The following is a 23,974-nucleotide window of genomic DNA, read 5'->3' on the forward strand; positions in this document are numbered from 1 at the left end:
TGTACCTGGTTAAAATAAATACAAAGTTACCTGTAAAATAAATATAAATCCTAAAATAGCTACAATATAATTATTATTTATATTGTAGCTATATTAGGGTTTATTTTACAGGTAAGTATTTAGCTTTAAATAGGAATAATTTATATAATAAGAGTTCATTTAATTTGTTAGATTTAAATTATATTTAACTTAGGGGGGTGTTAGTGTTAAAAAATTTATTAGAATAGCGGTGAGCTCCGGTCAGCAGATTAGGGGTTAATGTTTGAAGTTAGGTGTCGGCGATGTTAGGGAGGGCAGATTAGGGGTTAATACTATTTCTTATAGGGTTATTGAGGCGGGAGTGAGGCGGATTAGGGGTTAATAACTTTATTATAGTAGCGGTGCGGTCCGCTCGGCAGATTAGGGGTTAATAAGTGTAAGTAGGTGGCAGCGACGTTGTGGGGGGCAGATTAGGGGTTAATAAATATAATATAGGGGTCGGCGGTGTTAGGGGCAGCAGATTAGGGGTACATAAGGATAACGTAGGTGGCGGCGCTTTGCGGTCGGCAGATTAGGGGTTAATTATTGTAGGTAGCTGGCGGCGAAGTTGTGGGGGGCAGATTAGAGGTTAATAAATATAATATAGGGGTCGGCAGTGTTAGGGGCAGCAGATTAGGGGTACATAAGTATAACGTAGGTGGCGGTCGGCAGATTAGGGGTTAAAAAAATTTAATCGAGTGGTGGTGTTGTGGGGGGACCTCGGTTTAGGGGTACATAGGTAGTTTATGGGTGTTAGTGTACTGTAGAGCACAGTAGTTAAGAGCTTTATGAACCGGCGTTAGCCCAAAAAGCTCTTAACTACTGACTCTTTTCTGCGGCTGGAGTTTGGTCGTTAGATTTCTAACGCTCACTTCAGCCACGACTCTAAATATCAGCGTTAGAAAGATCCCATTGAAAAGATAGGATACACAATTGATGTAAGGGGATCTGCGGTATGGAAAAGTCGCGGCTGGAAAGTGAGCGTTAGACCCTTTCCTGACTGACTCCAAATACCAGAGGGCGTTAAAAACCAGCGTTAGGAGCCTCTAACGCTGGTTTTCACGGCTACCGCCCAACTCTAAATCTAGGCGTTAATTATTATTTAAATAAATCTAAATAATATTAATATTATTAACTAAATTATTCCTATTTAAAACTAAATACTTACCTAGAAAATAAACCCTAAGATAGCTACAATATAATTAATAATTACATTGTAGCTATTTTAGGGTTTATATTTATTTTACAGGTAACTTTGTATTTATTTTAACTAGGTACAATAGCTATTAAATAGTTAATAACTATTTAATAGCTTCCTAGTTAAAATAATTACAAAATTACCTGTAAAATAAATCTTAACCTAAGTTACAAATACACCTAACAATACACTATCAATAAATTAATTAAATAAACTACAATTATCTAAACTAAAATACAATTAAATAAACTAAACTATATTACAAAAAAAACCAAACACTAAATTACAAAAAATAAAAAAATATTACAAGAATTTTAAGCTAATTACACCTAATCTAAGCCCCCTAATAAAATAAAAAAGCCCCCCAAAATAATAAAATGTCCCTACCCTATACTAAATTACAAGGGCCTTTTGCGGGGCATTGCCCCAAAGTAATCAGCTCTATTACCAGCCCTTAAAAGGGCCTTTTGCGGGGCATTGCCCCAAAGTAATCAGCTCTTTTACCTGTAAAAAAAAGAACAATCCCCCCACATTACAACCCACCACCCACACACCCCTACTCTAAAACCCACCCGATCCCCCCTTAAAAAAACCTAAGTCTAACCCCCAAGTGGTCCTTACCTGTCCTGAAGACTGGCGGAGAAGGTCCTGTTCCAGGCGGTGAAGTCTTCTTCCAAGCGGCGACCTCTTCTTCTTCCAAGAACCAGCCGGCACGGAGCGGAGAAGTTGAAGACCGATGACCGCGGAGCTGAAGACCATCGACTCTGGAACTGAAGACCGGCGACGCTTGAACTGAAGATCGCGGAGCCATGGAGCATGGAGGATCCTCTTCATACGATCTCCGCCATACACTGAATAGGAATTCAAGGTACGCGATTAAAAATGGCATCCCTTGAATTCCTATTGGCTGATTTGAGCCTTCAAATTCAAATCAGCCAATCGGATGAGAGCTACTGTAATTCTATTGGCTGATTTGAATAGCCAATAGAATGTGAGTAGCTCTTATTCTATTGGCTATTCAACTCAGCCAATAGAATTACAGTAGCTCTCATCTCTCATTTTTTTTTTTCAAACAAGCTTTATTGAAGGTAAAATAAAATGATGTACAGGCAACATGGTAAGCTCTCGTTTGAGAAATAGTTGAATTTTTTATACAAAATAAAACAAAATAATTGTGCAATGGAGTCAATTCTTCGCAGGAAAAATAAAAGTAAGCATTGAAGGGCACTGGGCTCCTTTTATCGTATGAGGTTGCATGTTTATAAGGGGGAACAGAGAATGTAGTGAAGCAAGTATAGGGGAGGGTGGAGAAGAAAAGCGAAAAAGGGAGAAGAGGGAGAAGAAGAAAAAAAAAAAAAAAAGGAGAAGGGGGAGGGTGAGGTTATGGCTGGGGAGGTTAAATGGTTCTATTCCAGATTCCTTGTATCATCTCGTGGGTGGCAAGGTTGTGGGTTTGGAAATAGTGGAATTTTTCAAGGGCAATGAGATCTGACACCTGGGCTTTCCAGTCCAGGAAGGTGGGGGTGATTTGTGCTTTCCAGTGTCTGGGGATTAATTTTTTGGCCGCGTTTATCATTATTAGCCAGAGGGCTTTGTGTGCCATGGTGCTTGTTTTGGGAATTGATCTAAAGAGAAGGGACTCGACATCGATCTGAATTTGTGTGTTTAACAGCTCGGAGGTCTCACGAGAGATATCCCTCCAGAAATCGTGTAGTTTTGGGCAGGTACACCAGATATGGCGAAGAGAGCCCTCTCCGCCACACCCCCTCCAGCATGAACTTTTGAGTTTGGGGAAGATTTTGTGGAGCCTGGCTGGAGTGAGGTACCATCTGCAGAGAAATTTTAAATGCATTTCTTGGATTTGAGCAGAAACCAATGAACTTATGGTAATGGTGAAGGCCTTCAGCCATGATTTTGTGTCAGTGTCTACATCGATCTCGCTGCTCCAAGCCACAGTGTAGGAGGGGAGGGTGTCTGCTTCTGGAACCCCCAGGATTTTATAGAGTGAGGAAATGAGACATCTAGGAGTGCTAGCAGCAGTGCAGATTTTCTCGAAAGGTGTCAGTTCCCTACTTAATTCTTTTTTGTGTTTATGGTGGGAGATGTAGTGAAGAAGTTGGGAGTAGTGGAGCCAGGAGGAGAATATTTCTCCGTGTGATTCATTTAGGCTAGATAGGGGTTTTAGCTTGCCTTTGTCGATAAGGGAGTGGATGGAGTTTGATTTAAGGCTAAGTGGGTTCCTAATTTTGGACCCTAGTCTATGGTAGGGAATGTCAGGGTTTTGCACGAAAGATATTAGGGGGCTGTGCCTTGACGAGATATGGGTGCTAGTGGCTATTATTTTGTCCCATTCTGTGAGTGTTGCTGAGGCAATTGGGAAGTTATGCAAAATTTTGGGTCTGTGGATAGGAGGGATCCAAGCCAAAGACCCTATGTTGTTGAGTTTGAATATATGTCTATCTAGGTCAACCCAAGCCTTACTATTGGAGTTGTGAGACCATTCCACAATGTGTTGAAGCAGAATAGCTCTTCTGTAGTTTACTAAATTGGGTACCCCCAAACCGCCCCTGTCTCTTGCGAGGTACATCGTTTTTTTAGGAATTCTTGGCTTAACTCCCGCCCATATGAATTGTTCAATTATACTTTGACGTTGCTCTAGATAGCCTCTCTGTAGGGGAATGGGAAGCGTTTGGAGGATGTATAAAATCCTGGGAAGGACATTCATTTTGACCACTCCTATTCTCCCTAGCCTAGTAAGTGGCTTGTTTTTCCATGTAAATAAATCTATAGCGATTGTTTGTTTTAGGGTGAGATAGTTGAGTTTAAATAAGTCTTGCAGGGAGGCTGAAAGGAATATTCCCAGATATTTAAGTTTCTGTTGGGCTATTGAGATATTAAAGTTGTTCTTAAGGAATTGGATATGGTGTTGTGGGGTGTTAATGTTGAGGAGTTCGGATTTGCTAATGTTAAGACTAAAGTTGGATATAGAGCCGTAGGCTTCAAGTTCTTTAAGCAGAGCAGGAACAGAGCTCTGGGCCTCGGTTAAAGTGAAAAGAATATCATCGGCAAAGAGAGCCTGTTTGTGATGCTTGTCGCCTACTTGGAGTCCTTTGATGGCATAGTTTTCTCTGATTTTTTGTGCCAGGACCTCTATCGAGATATCGAACAGGGGAAAGCGGACAGCCCTGCCTTGTGCCGTTTTTTATGTCAAACGAGTCTGATAGGGTGTTGTTGACTCTTATTCTGGCGTTGGGGTTTGAGTAAAGGGAGAGCGTCATATTAATAAAGGCCTCGGGGATATTCATTTCCTGCATAGCTCTTTTCAGAAAAGACCATCTAACCCTATCAAAGGCCTTTTCTGCGTCCGTTGCAAACAGGACCAGCGGTGTCCTCTCGGCTTTGGCTTGAGAAATCAGGTTCAACACTTTGGTGGTGTTGTCTCTTGCCTCCCTCCCTGGGACAAACCCGACTTGGTTGTTTGATATTAGGTATGGGAGAATGTTATTGAGCCTGTTGGCAAGAATCTTAGCTAGGATTTTCATATCGGTGTTAATTAGAGATATGGGTCTAAAATGTTCGGGGCTAGTGTGGGGTTTGCCTGGCTTGGGGATGACGGTGACATGAGCTTCTAAGAGGGATCTGGATAGATGGGGGTGTTCTCTTAGTGCATTGAAAATATGGAGCATGTGGGGGATCAGGGTGTCTTTGAGGGTTTTGTAGTATCTGGGGGTAAAGCCGTCAGGACTGGGGCTTTTTCCTGATCGGGAATCTTTAATGGCCTGGGTTAGTTCCTCTGCAGAGATGGGGGAGTCTAAATGTTGAGCTTGCTCTGTCGATAATGAGGGTAGGTTTAATCCCTCAAAATACAGGTTAGTTGCCTCTAGCAAGGAGGAATCTGGACTAACAAGTTGTGAATCGTTGTTTTTGGGGGTGTCTATGTTGTATAACTTAGAGTAGAACGAGTGAAAGGCAGCCGCAATCTGGTCGCTGCTCTTGAGAGTAGCATTATCTTTTGTTAAGATGGAGTGGATGTGGGTGTTTAGTTGCTTTCTGCGTAGGCAAGGGGCTAAGATTTTGCCCGGTTTATTACCTCCATTGAAGTAGTATTGCCTCAGGTAGAGAGCTTTCCTTTGGTGGGCTTCTATAAGGTATTTCTTGAGGGAAGATCTGGCCTCGAATAGTCGAGTTTTGAGGGACGTATTGGAAAGGTCTTTTTTGTACTCAGTTTCTAGAGAGCTAATTTGGGTTAGTAGGGAAGAATATTTTTCTCTATTTTGTCTATTGATTTTGGCTTTATGTTTGATGAGGCTGCCGCGAATAACAGACTTATGGGCTTCCCACTCGGTGAGAGCCGAGCTAGAGGAGTGAGAATTGAGGCGAAAATATTCTATTAACTCAGACTGGATGTCTTTTAGGATTAATGGGTCGTCTAATAAAAAGTCGTCTAATCTGGAGGTTATTGGGAGGCCTGACCATAATATTGTGCATGAGACCGGAGTGTGGTCCGACCAAGTAATTGTGCCGATGTCGCTTTGGGTAGTTATGGAGAGGCCATTGGAGTCAGTGTAAATGTGGTCGATGCGGGTGTAGCAGTTATGAGGGGCTGAGAAGAAGGTGTAGTCTTTTTGGGTGGGGTGTAAAGTTCTCCACGTGTCATGGAGGGTAAGGCTAGCCAAGATGGCTTTTATTGCTTTTAGAGTTTTGGGGGGGTGCAGGATATACCCTTTGACAAGTCTAGAAGGGGATCAAAAGAGAGGTTAAAGTCGCCTGCTAAGTATGTCACCCCCTTTGCGTATTCCAGTAGTTTGGTGGAAACCCTTTTGAAGAAGGGGGTTTGTGTATGATTAGGTGCATATATATTGGCGATCGTGATTTGGTGGTTGTAGAGTGTCCCTGATAGAATCAGATATCTGCCATCTGTGTCTTTTTCTATGTGTGAGACCTGTAATGGGAGGGATTTGTGACTCAGAATTCCGACGCCATTCTTCTTGCGTGAGCCAGATGCAAAAAAGGCAGTGGAGTAGTGAGGGTTGTGCCAATTGGGTACTCTACCTCTTTGAAAGTGGGTTTCTTGGATTAAGAGAATTTGGCTGTTTAGTTTATGTAATTCTATCAGGGCAATGGATCTCTTACCAGGGCTGTTAAGTCCCTTAGCATTGACGGATGTTGGTTTGAAAGTGTGTTCCTGGAATCTACTGAATTTAGCCATGTGAGGGGAGGGAGAGGAAAAAAAAAAAAAAAGAGGGCTAAAGAGAGGGGAGCTGGACAGGGGAGAGAGCGAAGGAGTGAAGGCAAGAGAGGGAAAGGAAGAGAGTGTTTGGAAGCAGGGGGGGTTAGATAGAGAGAATTAGGGCAATCTAAGTTAGTTGCTAAATTAAGAGAGAAAGGACTGAAATGGGGGAAGTAATCCCAAGACCAGTTATATGTGTCCTTGAAGATTAAAAGTGGTAATGGTCTACCTGACAGGTTGGGGGGAGGGAGGAGGATAGGGGAGGAAGGGAGGGATTGATACTGAGGCCTAAGGGAATGAGTGGTGGGGGGGGAACTTCAGGGAGCCCAAGCTGTTGCTTATGAAGGTAATAAGGAAAGGCAAAGGGGAGTAGCCGAGGGCCTGGGTTAATAGGGTGGGAGAGTATCAAGGGTGACTAGAGTGATAGAGGGCCTGGTGAGTTACCCTGTCAAACCAGTGTCAGGGGGTTGTAGTACTGGTGAAGTTCTGCACAGGAGTAACAGAAGAGACAGGGGGATGGGTTTTCCTTCGTACACGTGACTCAGAGAGGGTATTAAGCAAGGACATAGGAGAATTAGGTTTGAGGGAAGCTTGTGAACATTTGGGAGGAAATGGGGCACCATCATAGATTAATCAATATTCACATCACATATAGAATAATTGCTTAAATAACAGAAAGACATCAGCAATAATTAACGCAATAACAGGTTAAACTAAACAATGAACTGATAAAAGAACACAAAACGGAACTAGGTCAATAACTCATTGACTGTGTGGGTAGGGTCTAAAAGCGTAAAGAGGTCTGAGGGTGGAAGTTGGCAAGGGGCGAGGTTAAAGGCGTCTTATAGATGTGACTGTAGTAGAAGATAAGTCTCTGCAACAATACACAAGTCTGGGAATGAGACTGTCAACCAGTGTCATCGTCTTGAAATAGGATGAGAGGGTGTTATTGTTAGAGGAGGGAGTTGCAGCAGGCCTATGTTGTCAGCCGTGTATGTAAGGTTTTAGGGCCTCTTGGTATGTTCGCTAGAGGGTTAGATTAGACATGTTCTGTTGGCTCATAATGCGTGAGGTAGCAGTGACCTATTAACTAAAGTTTGAGCATGATCTGCCTAACATAGTGAACCCTATGTTGAACAACAACAAAAAAAAGAAAGAAAAAAAAATGATAAAAGCATAAAATACCAATAAAACGAAAGAATTGAGGGGAGAAAGGTCAGGTAGAGGGGTTGAAACTGGCTTGGGATTTAGGAGCCCTCTTAGAACGTGGCCAGATCTTCTAGATCTTCTAGCGTGGCCAGACTCCGCCCCTCAAGGGACGCCATTTTTAATCGCGTACCTTGAATTCCTATTCAGTGTACGGCGGAGATCGTATGAAGAGGATCCTCCAGGCTCCATGGCTCTGCGGTCTTCAGTTCCAGCGTCGCCAATCTTCAGTTCCAGCGTCGCCGGTCTTCAGTTCCAGAGTCGGCAGTCTTCAGCTCCGCGGTTATCGGTCTTCAACTCCTCCGCTCCGCGCCGGCTGGTTCCTGGAAGAAGAAGAGGTTGCCGCTTGGAAGAAGACTTCACCGCCTGGAACAGGACCTTCTCCGCTGGTCTTCAGGACAGGTAAGGACCACTTGGGGGTTAGGTTTTTTTTAAGGGGGGATCGGGTGGGTTTTAGAGTAGGGGTGTGTGGTGGGTTGTAATGTGGGGGGGATTGTTCTTTTTTTTACAGGTAAAAGAGCTGATTACTTTGGGGCAATAAATAAAAAGAGAGAAGCGCTCAACCTGGGAACGAACAATAGCATAATAGCTTGTTCTATGGCTAGTTACCACCCTAGAAGCAGCCTCTTTTTGCTCAATATGTGCCTTTCACAGAAAAGAACTTTCCTGTAGCATATCAGTCTGATCCTGACTTCACAGTACAGTCCAGCCCCGAAATACCAGGCAATCCCTTTCTGAACAAGAGAAACAGCAAAACCCCAGACGTACGTTTCGGCCTATTGTGGGCCTCGTCAGTGAGGTGCAGCCATATCCCTCTAGGCACACTGAGCAACGGGTCCACGTCTGGATTCCCGCATCACACTTAGGGAGACTTCCCTAAGTGTCATAATTTGCATAAATAAAAAGAGAGAAGCGCTCAACCTGGGAACGAACAATAGCATAATAGCTTGTTCTATGGCTAGTTACCACCCTAGAAGCAGCCTCTTTTTGCTCAATATGTGCCTTTCACAGAAAAGAACTTTCCTGTAGCATATCAGTCTGATCCTGACTTCACAGTACAGTCCAGCCCCGAAATACCAGGCAATCCCTTTCTGAACAAGAGAAACAGCAAAACCCCAGACGTACGTTTCGGCCTATTGTGGGCCTCGTCAGTGAGGTGCAGCCATATCCCTCTAGGCACACTGAGCAACGGGTCCACGTCTGGATTCCCGCATCACACTTAGGGGCAATGCCCCGCAAAAGGCCCTTTTAAGGGCTGGTAATAGAGCTGATTACTTTGGGGCAATGCCCCGCAAAAGGCCCTTTTAAGGGCTATTTGTAATTTAGTATAGGGTAGGGAAATTTTATTATTTTGGGGGGCTTTTTTATTTTATTAGGGGGCTTAACTTAGGTGTAATTAGCTTAAAATTCTTGTAATATTTTTTCATTTTTTGTAATTTAGTGTTTGTTCTTTTTGTAATATAGTTTAGTTTATTTAATTGTATTTTAGTTTAGATAATTGTAGTTTATTTAATTAATTTATTGATAGTGTAGTGTTAGGTGTATTTGTAACTTAGGTTAGTATTTATTTTACAGGTAATTTTGTAATTATTTTAACTAGGTAGCTATTAAATAGTTATTAACTATTTAATAGCTATTGTACCTAGTTAAAATAAATACAAAGTTACCTGTAAAATAAATATAAACCCTAAAATAGCTACAATGTAATTATTAATTTTATTGTAGCTATCTTAGGGTTTATTTTATAGGTAAGTATTTAGTTTTAAATAGGAATAATTTAGTTAATAATATTAATATTATTTAGATTTATTTAAATAATAATTAAAGGGCCACTAAACCCAAAATCTTTCTTTCATGATTCAGATAGAACATACAAATTTAAACAACATTACAATTTACTTCTATTATTTATTTTGCTTCATTTTTTAGATATCCTTATTTGAAGAAAAAGCAATGCACATGGGTGAGCCAATCACATGAGGCTTCTATGTGCAGCAACCAATCAGCAGCTACTGAGCATATCTAGATATGCTTTTCAGCAATGAATATCAAGAAAATAAAACATATTAGATAATAGAAGTAAATTAGAAAGATGTTTAAAAATGCATTCTCTTTCTAAATCATGAAAGAAAAAATGTGGGTATCATGGCCCTTTAAGTTAGGGGGTGTTAGGGTTAGACTTAGGTTTAGGGGGTAATATATCTAATATAGGTGGCGGCGGTGTAGTGGGGTCAGATTAGGGGTTAATATATTTAATGTAGGTGGCGGCGGTGTAGGGGGGTCAGATTAGGGGGTAATATATTTAATGTAGGTGGTGGGGGTGTAGGGGGGTCAGATTAGAGGGTAATATATTTAATGTAGGTGGCGGCAGTGTAGGGGGGTCAGATTAGGGGGTAATACATTTAATGTAGGTGGCGGCGAGGTCCGGGAGCGGCGGTTTAGGGGTTTAGGTATTGCGGTGGGGGATTGCGGTTGACAGGTAGATAGACATTGCACATGCGTTAGGTGTTAGGTTTTATTTTGCAGGCATTTTAGGGAGTTACGGTGCTCCCATACTCAGAGCAAGGCTTGCTACACCTGCATTTTGTGGCGAGGTGAAAATGGAGTAAGATTTCTCCATTTTCGCCATGTAAGTGCTTACGCTGTATATTGGATACCAAACTGCGCGTGTCTTGTATGTCAGTCTATGGGCCAAAAAACTACGGGCGAAGGCAGAAATATACGAGCGTAACTTCTATGTTACGTCGTATATGTGATACAAAACCCGTGCAAAATCTGCATATCGGATGGGGCCCCAGGTCTGGTCAGGGTGAGATGTTAAGTAAACAGACAATAAAATTTGGGGGAGGTTAAAAACTATGGAATAAGACAGCTATACATTTTAGAATAATAGCAAGTATTGATAAGGATTGAACATCCCATGGCAATTAAATGAACATTAGAAATAAGACATTAAATAACAGTACAACAGATGTAGGACTAAATTACCAAACTAAAATAATTTGCTCTATGTAAATATTCATGTACCAGAAGAGAGTTACAGGAGAGTAAAAAACACCAGAGTGCAGTGAATAGTTGCAGATTGACAGGGTCTCTATTCACGTACCAGAAGAGAGTTACAGGAGAGTAAAAAACACCAGAGTGCAGCGAATAGTTGCAGATTGACAGGGTCTCTATTCACGTACCAGAAGAGAGTTACAGGAGAGTAAAAAACACCAGAGTGCAGCGAATAGTTGCAGATTGACAGGGTCTCTATTCACGTACCAGAAGAGAGTTACAGGAGAGTAAAAAACACCAGAGTGCAGTGAATAGTTGCAGATTGACAGGGTCTCTATTCACGTACCAGAAGAGAGTTACATGAGAGTAAAAAACACCAGAGTGCAGCGAATAGTTGCAGATTGACAGGGTCTCTATTCACGTACCAGAAGAGAGTTACAGGAGAGTAAAAAACACCAGAGTGCAGCGAATAGTTGCAGATTGACAGGGTCTCTATTCACGTACCAGAAGAGAGTTACAGGAGAGTAAAAAACACCAGAGTGCAGTGAATAGTTGCAGATTGACAGGGTCTCTATTCACGTACCAGAAGAGAGTTACATGAGAGTAAAAAACACCAGAGTGCAGTGAATAGTTGCAGATTGACAGGGTCTCTATTCATGTACCAGAAGAGAGTTACATGAGAGTAAAAAACACCAGAGTGCAGTGAATAGTTGCAGATTGACAGGGTCTCTATTCACGTACCTGAAAGCAGAGGAGAGAGAATAGGGTTAGCTTGATGTAGTGTGCAATTCTTCAGCAGATGTCAATAGGCAGCATGTTGTCTTAATAAGCAGCACTGTGCTGAGTAGTGAGTGCAGTTCTTGTATAATTCTATTGCTAGTGCTTCACTTATAAAATGTTCACTTTGAAAATGTGAACATATGTTGTTATAGCAATGCACTGCCCAGTGCAATGCACATCCCAGACTGGTATGTGTTCTGTGGTCAGATTAAACCAAAATAGAGCTTTTGGCAATAAACACAAGAGGTGGGTTTGACCCACACAGAGAGGTAGCCATATGGAAAAGTACCTCATGCCCACTGTTAAATATAGTGGTGGTTCTTTAATGTTTTGGGGCTGTTTTTCTTCCAGAGGACCTGGACATTTTGTTAGGATACAAGGCATCATAGACTCTATCAAATATCAACAGATATTAAATGAACACCTGACTGCCTCTTCTAGAAAGCTTAAAATGGGCAGTGGATGGATATTCCAGAGGGACAATGATCCAAAACATACATCAAAATCAACACAAAAAAGGGTTTACTGACCACAAAATCAAGGTCCTGCCATGACCATCCTAGTCCCTTGACTTGAACCCGATAGAAAACCTGTGGGTGAACTGAAGAGGGGAGTCCACCAGCATCGACCTCGACATTTTAGGATGTGGAGAGATTCTGTGTGGAGGAATAGTGTCAGATACTCTCAAAATAAAAAGAAAGAAAATATCACAATATCTATGTTCTTAAAGGGATAGATTAGTTGATTCTGTTCTCTCTCAGACAGGGCTTTAATAAATATTGTCCATTTAAAAAAACAAAAACTTTTGAACTTCTTTTTCCTCATTCATACAAGTATTTAATTGTTCTAGCACTAACTGTTTCTTGATAAAATTAATAAACTCCCCAAATTTTGGTTCTTGTCTTTCTTTCCATTTTCTCAATATAATATTTCTTTCAATGTATATGAAAGCATTGATAATTTTAATCTCCTTAATGAGATTCTGATGATCTGCTAGGAAGATTATATGTTTCACGGATTTTTTTTTTTTATCTTTAGAGTTTTATTAAGCCAGAACTCTATCTTTGCTCTATGTAAATATTCATGTACCAGAAGAGAGTTACAGGAGAGTAAAAAACACCAGAGTGCAGTGAATAGTTGCAGATTGACAGGGTCTCTATTCACGTACCAGAAGAGAGTTACAGGAGAGTAAAAAACACCAGAGTGCAGCGAATAGTTGCAGATTGACAGGGTCTCTATTCACGTACCAGAAGAGAGTTACAGGAGAGTAAAAAACACCAGAGTGCAGCGAATAGTTGCAGATTGACAGGGTCTCTATTCACGTACCAGAAGAGAGTTACAGGAGAGTAAAAAACACCAGAGTGCAGCGAATAGTTGCAGATTGACAGGGTCTCTATTCACGTACCAGAAGAGAGTTACAGGAGAGTAAAAAACACCAGAGTGCAGTGAATAGTTGCAGATTGACAGGGTCTCTATTCACGTACCAGAAGAGAGTTACATGAGAGTAAAAAACACCAGAGTGCAGTGAATAGTTGCAGATTGACAGGGTCTCTATTCATGTACCAGAAGAGAGTTACATGAGAGTAAAAAACACCAGAGTGCAGTGAATAGTTGCAGATTGACAGGGTCTCTATTCACGTACCTGAAAGCAGAGGAGAGAGAATAGGGTTAGCTTGATGTAGTGTGCAATTCTTCAGCAGATGTCAATAGGCAGCATGTTGTCTTAATAAGCAGCACTGTGCTGAGTAGTGAGTGCAGTTCTTGTATAATTCTATTGCTAGTGCTTCACTTATAAAATGTTCACTTTGAAAATGTGAACATATGTTGTTATAGCAATGCACTGCCCAGTGCAATGCACATCCCAGACTGGTATGTGTTCTGTGGTCAGATTAAACCAAAATAGAGCTTTTGGCAATAAACACAAGAGGTGGGTTTGACCCACACAGAGAGGTAGCCATATGGAAAAGTACCTCATGCCCACTGTTAAATATAGTGGTGGTTCTTTAATGTTTTGGGGCTGTTTTTCTTCCAGAGGACCTGGACATTTTGTTAGGATACAAGGCATCATAGACTCTATCAAATATCAACAGATATTAAATGAACACCTGACTGCCTCTTCTAGAAAGCTTAAAATGGGCAGTGGATGGATATTCCAGAGGGACAATGATCCAAAACATACATCAAAATCAACACAAAAAAGGGTTTACTGACCACAAAATCAAGGTCCTGCCATGACCATCCTAGTCCCTTGACTTGAACCCGATAGAAAACCTGTGGGTGAACTGAAGAGGGGAGTCCACCAGCATCGACCTCGACATTTTAGGATGTGGAGAGATTCTGTGTGGAGGAATAGTGTCAGATACTCTCAAAATAAAAAGAAAGAAAATATCACAATATCTATGTTCTTAAAGGGATAGATTAGTTGATTCTGTTCTCTCTCAGACAGGGCTTTAATAAATATTGTCCATTTAAAAAAACAAAAACTTTTGAACTTCTTTTTCCTCATTCATACAAGTATTTAATTGTTCTAGCACTAACTGTTTCTTGATAAAATTAATAAACTCCCCAAATTTTGGTTCTTGTCTTTCTTTCCATTTTCTCAATATAATATTTCTTTCAATGTATATGAAAGCATTGATAATTTTAATCTCCTTAATGAGATTCTGATGATCTGCTAGGAAGATTATATGTTTCACGGATTTTTTTTTTTTTATCTTTAGAGTTTTATTAAGCCAGAACTCTATCTTTAGCCAAAATTGCTTATTTTTTGACAGTCCCAAAGGAGATTTATTATATCTGTGGCTAAAAGATTTCACTTCTGGCATTTATTATACTGCAAGCTTTCCACATAGGACCCTTATCAAGAGTATAATATGCCCTATAAAGGAGTTTCAGATGCGATTCTCTCTAAGTTGATGGCAAAATTGTTTTTGTTACTTTATTGAAATAATTTTTTACAGTTATTTCAGTGATTTCCTCATCATTTACATATGGATTCCATTTTTCTGCTATACTTGTCAAGTTACGCTTACCATCTAATGTAAATAATAATTGATACCACTGAGAAATACCATAGACCCCCATCTTAACCACACTCATTCACTATTCTAGTCTGTTACTCTGTCCCAATTCCAGTTGAATCCATATTGACAAATTAACTCATATAAGTAATGTCTAACCTAAAGTATAAGTGTAAAATTTTATTATTACCTATATTGAACTCCGATTTTAATTCTAAAAAATAATAAATAGTATTATGATCTCAATTTATAATTTGCTATATATGGTTTAGACCCCTGTCTTTCCATTTACTAAAAACTCAAGAGTTTATCCCTTCCGGGATAGACAAATAATTTGAGATGCCAAATTTTACCACTAGCTTTGTAAAAAAATTCTGCCACGCCCTTATAGGATAGTATATAGTATTCAATCGTTTTATTTCTATAAGAAGTTTGTTCACATTTATATGTGCAAGATTTTGAATGGAATAATGATAAATCAAGTTTTATTCTATTTCTAAAGCCAAATAGTATGTGACATCTGCAAACCATTCTACCACTAATTTTGCTAAACTAATTCAATTATAACTTTCCAGCAAGGCTAGTCCTCCGTATTGGTTGGCAAGTATAATTTTTTTTATATGTGATTGTTGTTGTTTTTCCTGCCATACAAATTGTATTACTTCTGAATAGAAATCCATTCTTTTTTTTTTTTTTTTTTTTAGAGCAATTGGAAAATTTTGTATTAAATAAATTTTTTTACGGAAAAATATAATTTTTATTAGACTGATTCTTCCGAATAAAGATAACCGGGAATTCCAGTTCTTAAAATCTTCTTTTTTATGTTCATTATTATTGGGGTAAAATTTGATTTGTACGTTTAATCTGTGGATATTAAAATATTAATACCTAAATAGCTAAATGTAGTTATTACTTCCTTAAATGGGACTTCATTGATGGAGCTCTTACTTTTATGAACCCATAACTTTTCTGATTTTAAAGCATTGACCTTGTATCGAGAGAAGGATCTATAAATATATGAATCATTTCTAATAGCCTTGGCTACAGCGAATCATGTCCGCTCAACCTTTAATAAATCTACCCCTATATATTATATACCGGTATATATTTTTCCCTCTCTCTTACATAACACTCCCCTGAACACAATTTAATACGTGAATCATGTGGTTTGGACCAGAATGTTTTAACCTAGATTTTATATAAACAAGTTTGGGACCCCTCACAGCCCTCTACATGTTAATCAATTTTCTCTTGATCCAACCTCTCCATCCAACTACCGCCCTATTTCCTTACATTAAACTCCCTCCTTGATCCACTACAATCTGGATTTCGTCCCCATCACTCCACAGAGACAGCAATCGTTAAGGTTACCAACAACCTACTTTCAGCAAAACCAAAAGACCACTACTTTCTGCTTATCCTCCTTGATCTAGCCACATCATTTGATACTGTTGACCACCCTCTTTTGCTCCAAACCCTCCAATTCTTCAGAATTTGTGACACAGTCCTCTTATGGTTCCCTTCCTACCTGTCTAACCGTACCTTTAAAGTGTAGCCTTCTCTGGGGCTTCATCTGCCCCGTCACCACTTTCTGTTGGGGTACCACAAGGCTCTGTCCTCTGTCCCTTCTCTTCTCAATCTACACATCATCATTAGGTTCCCTAATAATGTCCCATGGGTTCCAAATCTACACCCAAATCTACTTCTCTGTTCAAGACCTATCTCCTTCCTTGCTAAACTGTGTCTCTAACTGTCTTTTTCTCATCTCTTCCTGGATGTCCTCTCACTACCTTAAAGTGAATGTAAATTTTGATGCTAAAGTGCCCGGTTTTTAAAACTTTGATTAAAAACAGGGGCACTTTAATTCATCAATATTTTCATTTCACTCCTGTTGTGAAAATAAACTTACTTTTTAATCTTCACAGCAGCTCCAGCTTCCTCCACCTGTTTCAAAGCCTCTTCCTGTGTCTAAAATGAGGTATCTGGCTTCCTCCAATCACAGCAGTGAATCAGACACTGAATCCCCCGGGGGGGAATCTGTGATTGGAGGATGACCTATCAATCATTTCTGACATCAGAAATGGCTTGTGAGACCGGAGGAAGCAGCAGCTGCTGTGAAGTTTAAAAGGTAAGTTTTTTGTCACAACAGGAGTGAAATGTAAATTTTGATGAATTAAAGTGCCCCTGTTTTTAATCAAAGTTTTAAAAACCGGGCACTTTAGCATCAAAATTTACATTCACTTTAAGCTAAATCTCTCCAAAATGGAGCTCCTTATTTTCCCCCCTTTTTCCAAAATCTCCACTTCCCATCTCTCTATAACTGTCGACAACCCCATCAATACCCCTACCCTGCATGCCCGATGTCTTGGGGTCACATTTGACTCACATTTTTCTTTCACTGCTCACATTCAGTCCTTGGCTAAATCCTGCTGTTATTACCTTAAAAACCTCTCTAAAATTAGAAATTTCCTTACACAATACACAACTAAGATTTTAATCCACTCTCTCATCCTTTCCTGCCTCAACTACTGCAATTCTGTCCTCTCTGGTTTCCCTAGCTGCCGCCTAGCTCCTTTACAATCCATAATGAATTCCTCTGCCAGGCTCATCTTCCTTACACATCACTCTTCATCTGCTGCATCTCTCTGCCAATCCCTTCACTGGCTTCCTCTTGCCTCCAGGATTAAACACAAAATTCTGACTCTGACATACAAGGCCCTCAACTGCACGACTCCCCACTATATCTCAGACCTTGTCTCCAGATACTCTCCCTCCCGTCCCCTGCGCTCTGCTCATGACCTCCTACTCTCCTCCTCTCTTGTTACCTCCTCACATTCCCATTTACAGGACTTCTCCAGGCTGGCTCCCATCTTGTGGAACTCTCTGTCTCGCTCCATAAGACTCTCCCCTAGTTTTGAAAGCTTGAAGCACTCCCTAAAGACTCTACTGTTCAGGGATGCATACAACCTACACTAACCTTTCTTTATATCAGTTCCTCTCCTCCATTGCTACCCTCTTGAACCCCCTATGCATGTATGCTTAAGAGCCCAGCTGTTTGTAGATCACCTTCTTAAGAGCTGACTACAACAGTGTGACTCTTGGCAGGGCCCTCTACCCATTTGATCCCTATAAATGTTTCCATGTATTCCGCCTATGTTTATAGCGCTGCGGAATCTGTTGGTGCTCAACAAATAACCAATAATAATAATAATCAACATACTAGTATTCTAGTATTAAAAAATGTTTAAACTTTTACTATTTGTCTCCTAATTTGGGCTCTGATGTAAATAAAACCCATAAACTGAGCAAAAACATAAACTCATATTCATATTCAGCATTCTAAAGTAATCAGGTTCTTGCAGAAATATACTACAACAATCTCCAATAAAAAAAAGAACTCTTACATATATATTTGATAAGAACCCAACTCAAGTTAGATCTAATTAATCATAAGCGGAAGAATAGTCAACGATATTTATTGTTACTCCTCTACTGTAAAACATCCTTATTTGCCATTCAAAAAGTATTTTATCAGTACCAATTGTTCTTTTTCTTTTTATTCCCTGTTATGCTTTCTTTCCCTTTTCCTTTCTCCTCTATTAAATATTGAATTTACTAATCCAAAGCAAATCAGATCTATAAGTCTTAACATAACTGCTCGAGCGAAAAAAAGAAAATATTAGCTTGAATAGAAGTCCATGGGAAAAGGGAGTTAGCGCAGTTGCGTTATCTGTCCTCCTAAGTCTTTAGTTCGTACTTTACCATTTTACTTTCATCTTGTAATACCAGCACAATCATATAAGCACTATTGATTAACCTTGATCGCAGTTAGCGCTCAAGAGTGCTAACATTTTTTAGCTCCACTTGTAATCAAGCCCATGGTCGATAGGGCAATTTAACCTACATAGCAATGAAATGATATAGCAACAGCAAACCCTTTTACTCCTGTTATGTGGAATATTTAAATACTAACCTGGTATTGTCATGATTCCATTATTCTTTGTCACTCATCTATCGATTTCAAATTTGATATGGATCAATTTCCACATAAGGGAAGTTATATGGCTACAGATCTTTTTATTTCTGAGGTCAGGGACGAAACTACAGGGGGTGCAGAGTCCGCAACTGCGACTGGGCCCCTGAGGGCAGGGGCCCAGCTTAAAACAAAATAAAATAAATTAAAATAAAAAACGTTGACCTGCCACTGCCTGCACTGATATCATGTGTGTGTGACATGATGCTTCACTAGTGTCTCTGACTACAGGGGTTAGTGTTTCTGTTTTACCCATTGGTGTTTATGTGTGTGTGTGTATGTGTGTGTGTATGTATGTAAGTGACTGTGTGTGTATTTATGCATGTATGTGTGTGTGTGTATGTTTGTGGAACCAGCAAATTACAGCCCTTGTTACTACAGCATGGGGGGCAGGGGGTAAACAGTGTCACTATACAGTACCACTATATAAAGTTAGGGTTGCCACCTCAGCCATGTTTTCCTGGGAGGAACATGTATTGTGTTTCTGGACAGCACTATTCATATTCCTCTCTGCACACCCTGCAGCATGTGTAACTTATAAGTGTTCAGTATTTTAAGGGACAGGTGGCGTCCCTAATATACTTCATTTTATAAAGTACTGGGGCCGGTAGGGTCAGGCCAGCCATCTCACAGGCAGATTACAGACTGTGTCACTAACTCACTATATACAGTACTGGTGGGTTAAACAGTGTCACTATATACAGTAATAGGGAGTAAGACCATCTCACAGACTGTGGGCACAGGGTCCCTCGTTTTGCAGACATGTAATCTGAATCACATTTCTTTTTCTGTGTTAAATGTAAAAAAAAAAAAAAGAAGATATGTATCAAATTCACCCTTTTTTGGGTGGGGATTCCCTTCTTAGATTCTTGCACCTGGGCCCTGTGGTTTCTAGTTACGCCTCTGTCTGAGGTAATATTTTACTTATTTGATTAAAGTCTAACATTTAATTTTTCAATAGCAATTACATGCATTGTCAGATGATAAAGGATATGGGTGCCTGACCTGAATACTTACTTCTATAAGCCATTTTATATGGTAGCAAAACATATGCATAATTTAAATAATTTAAGTTGCTAATGTATAAAAAAACATATTAAAAAACATCATGGTAACTTGAAAGAGGTTGAAGAAGACAACGGTTATTAATAAATTTCCCACAAACATAAAAAGTGTTATTCTGAATGAAAATAGAAAACAATAAAAAAGTTATCCTTAAATTATACGTTAAAATGGAAAGTGTGTTTAGTTGCACTATAATATAATATAAATGCTATGAGGTTCAGAAGGAGAAGTAGTGGGGGAGGGAAAAAATACAATTATCAGACACTACAGACAGTAATGCACTACAGATTATGCAGTGCTATACAGGGGAGTAAATAAAGATAAGAGGGGGAACGAAGACTTTGTAAGAAGGTTTACAGGGCTCTGCTTCCTAGAGAACTTCAGTAATGAGATAACTTATTTTAAAAGAATACAATGTGAATTTATTTATACAATATTAAACATTATTAAACATAAATTAAAAAAGCTGATCAGCAAAAGAGCAACAATAATTGTAGCAATTAAATAGTAAGAATATAGCAATCAAACTAACTTGACACAATATAGCAACGCACAATATGGCACTATAGCAAATGTCAGTGTAGCATCAAAAAATCACAAAACAACCCTAGAGCTGATATGCGAAACAAATGTTGAAGGTCCAGAAAGAAGAGTGAACGGTCGAAATCCCCAGCTGATTCCTTGAGAAGCAGAGTGAGGCTGGAACGACAAACAGATCCAAATCATACACAAGCAGAGAACCAGACAAAAGGTGTTCACTTTTACTTACACCGTGTCTTGGTTGCTGCTGCGCCGATGGATCCCTTTTAGCAAGCTGTAACAGAGCCGGATAAGCCTTTGGAACAATACCGGATTTTTCAAAGATACTCCGCTGAAAGCTGCAGTTAACACAGAAGCCGGTCTGTGTAGGTAATGTTACGTCAGGTGGCGTGGAGTGGGAGGAGCAACGCGTTTCAGCCCGGTCAGGGCCTTTGTCAAGCTCCAGAGAGGTGTAATACAGGGCTTTTTAAACCTGTATTAGCTGTGCTCATTGGTTGGATATCGCAAATGGGAGTGCCTTATGCATAAGAGACATAATGGTAACAGTTGCGCCATATACAGATAAATAATTAGTCACTGTGTAATATCGATACAATGTATGATGTGATGATACAAGGAATAAAAATATAGACATCTTAAACTTTATGCCATATGATAGTTAACATTTAGTTATATTAAAATTATTCTCTCTGTTACTGAGACCAAGTGACCCATAAAGTGAGAGATATAAAATAAGTTTTGAATAAGTTTTTCTTTCTTTGTGCAAGATGGTGACATACAGCACTGAACATCCAATCTGTTAAATAGAAAAAATAATAAAAAAATAATAAATAAAGATGGCAGTATATAGTACCATCAAAAAATATATCATCAAAAAATATATATTTTTTTGGGGAATGGTGACATAGAAAATCCCCAAAAAAGTTTTTTTAAAAAATTCCATAAAAAAATAGAAAATAATAAATAAATAAATAATAATTTTTTCATAAAAAAGTGATTTCATAAGGAATAAAAAAGGTTATAAAAACAGAAAGTCTTAATCCCTAAGATAACACCCTATATCGAAGTCAATGTTTAAACCATTGGGTTGTAAAGTTTTTAAATTAAAAATCCAATTTGTTTCTTTTTTAATAAGTTTGGACTGTATGTTTCCGCCCCTCCAATTATTTTTAACTTTTTCTATTCCTAAGAACGAGAAGTATGCAAGATTGCCATTGTTACATGCTGCGAAATGTTTTGCCACTGGAAGGTCTTTATTCCTATCGGAGTCATGATTTTCAATTGACCATATGTGCTCACGTATACGGTCACGTAGCGGTCTTTCGGACTCGCCAATATACTGCTTGCCACAACGACACTGTATTAAATAAATAACAAATCTGTCAGAGCACCTAATGGTATTCTTTATTTTATATGATTTTCCCGTGATGTTAGAGGTAAAATCCTTCTGTTTTTTAGAATGTTTACATGATTTACATGTTAAACAAGGAAAGAAGCCATTTATTTTTTTACCTGTTAAATCGATCTGTGATTGGGTTTTGTTTTTATATTTTTTATTTTCAGTGGGGGCCAAAATGGTTTTCAAATTACGGGCCTTTTTATAAACAATTTGTGGTTTAGATGGTAATATTGGACCTAGTTGTTCATCATTTTTAAGAATACCCCAGTGTTTATTTAATATTTTTTCAACTAGATATTTGTTACTGCAGTAGTCAGTAATAAATGGGATAAAAGTGTGGTCATTTTTTCTTTGTGGCTTTCTATTAAGGGATCTTGTACTATTTTGTACTAGTTCTTGCCTGTTGACATCTCTCACTTCCCCCCGTATTTTTTCTATCTTGTTTTTATCATAACCTCTCTCTAAGAATTTTTTTGTGAGTATATCTGATTGAGTTTCAAAATCTGACATGTTAGAACAATTTTTTCTAACACGTAGAAATTGGCCTTTTGGAATATTTTCTATCCATCTTGGGTGATGGCAACTAGTATAATGAATATAACTGTTGGCATCTACACTTTTAAAGTGTATTTTGGATAGAATTTTATGATTTTCATGGAATAGTTCTAAGTCTAAGAAACTTATCTTATGTCTACTTTTTTCACATGTGAATTTAAGATTTAGTTCATTACTGTTCATTGATGAAACAAATTCCTCTAGTAGCTGTTCGTTGCCTCTCCAAATAATGAGGATATCGTCTATGTAACGATTATATGACACCAGGTTTGCTCCAAATCTAGTGTTCACTAGGAACGACTCTTCCCAATGTCCCATAAACAAATTTGCATAACTTGGAGCAAACCTGGTGCCCATAGCCGTTCCTCTCTCTTGGTTGTAGAATTGATGATTATAATTAAAAAAATTATGTGTCAAAATGAATTCGATTGATTTCAACAAAAATTCCCTTTGTTCACTCTTTATCGTATTATCATTATCTAAAAAGTGTTTGGTGGCTCGTAGGCCATCTGTATGATTGATGCAGGTGTATAGAGATGTAACATCACACGTGACAAGAAGAAAATCCTCTTGCCACGGGATGTTTTCTATTACTTTTAGTACGTCTGTGGAGTCTTTTAAGTAAGAATGGAGAGATCTGACATATTTTTGAAGAAAGATGTCTAAATATTCGGAAAGGTTGGCTGTAAGCGACCCTATTCCCGATATAATGGGCCTGCCGGGTGGGTTTGTCAGGGATTTATGAATCTTGGGTAAACAATATAGTAATGGAATTTTTGGAAACTTGGGAAGCAAATAGTTCTTTTCTTTTGCATTAAGTATTCCCTTATCAGAGGCTTCATTCAACAGATTTATCAATTCATTAGTATATTTTTTAGTTGGATCACTGGATAATTTTTTATAGGTGTTTTCATCTTTGAGGATATTTTCACATATAGAGTAATAATCTATGGCATCCAGGACCACTATACCCCCACCCTTATCTGCGGGCTTTATTATTAGATCTTCACTTTCTAGTTCTTTAATAATTTTTAATTGTTTTTTACTTAGATTACTATGTGTTTTATTGATTTTATCTTCAGTGAGGTTTTCAATATCTCTTAATACTAATTTTTCAAACGTCTCTAGTATAGGGCCTTTATCTTGTTTGGGGTAAAAGGTTGATTTGTTCCTTAATTGGGTATGTATATACTCACTATCTTGAACTAGAGTGTTATCTGCTAATTTCTCTGCTCCAGATTTTAGGAACCATTTTTTAACTGTAAGTTTTCTTACGAATTTATGTGCGTCGATATAGGCGCTAAATTTGTTTACTTTACAACTTGGTGCGAAAGAAAGACCCTTACTTAATATGTTTTCATGATCCTTACTCAATGTTTTCTTACTTAAGTTAAAAATACCTAGATTTGTGTCTTTATTGCTCAAAACCTTGATTTTTTTGGATCTCCTAGCCCCTCCTCTCTTTCCTCTCTGTCTGACGCTCTTCTTTTTCTTACGTCTCTTTGCGGTAATGGACTTTGAAGTGTACTTTGGCCATGTCCTAAAAAAGACGAGGAAGTGGAGGGGTTAACATATTCTTCATCTCTAACATTTTGTAGTGGAGTGAATCTATTTGATAATCTACAATCGTTACTTAAATTCTGATGAGAATTATGTTGAAAATTATGTCTATTGTCTGCCTGTACATCATATTCACTCCTATAGGAATGTCTCCGTTGTTGATTATAGAAGTGAGTATTTGTTTTTTGATAAGTATTGGCATTATCATTTCTATGATCATTATGATTATAATAATTTACATGGTTTTGTCTAGGATTAGAATATTGTCCTTGTTCTCTATTTTGACCATTTGGACCATATGTGCTGTTATTAAAATTTCTTTCACTATTAGAAATTCTATAGTTGGGCTTGAATCTGGGACCTTGTTCTCTTC

This window comes from Bombina bombina, chromosome 6, assembly GCF_027579735.1.
Source record: "Bombina bombina isolate aBomBom1 chromosome 6, aBomBom1.pri, whole genome shotgun sequence".
NCBI classification, from domain to species: domain Eukaryota; kingdom Metazoa; phylum Chordata; class Amphibia; order Anura; family Bombinatoridae; genus Bombina; species Bombina bombina.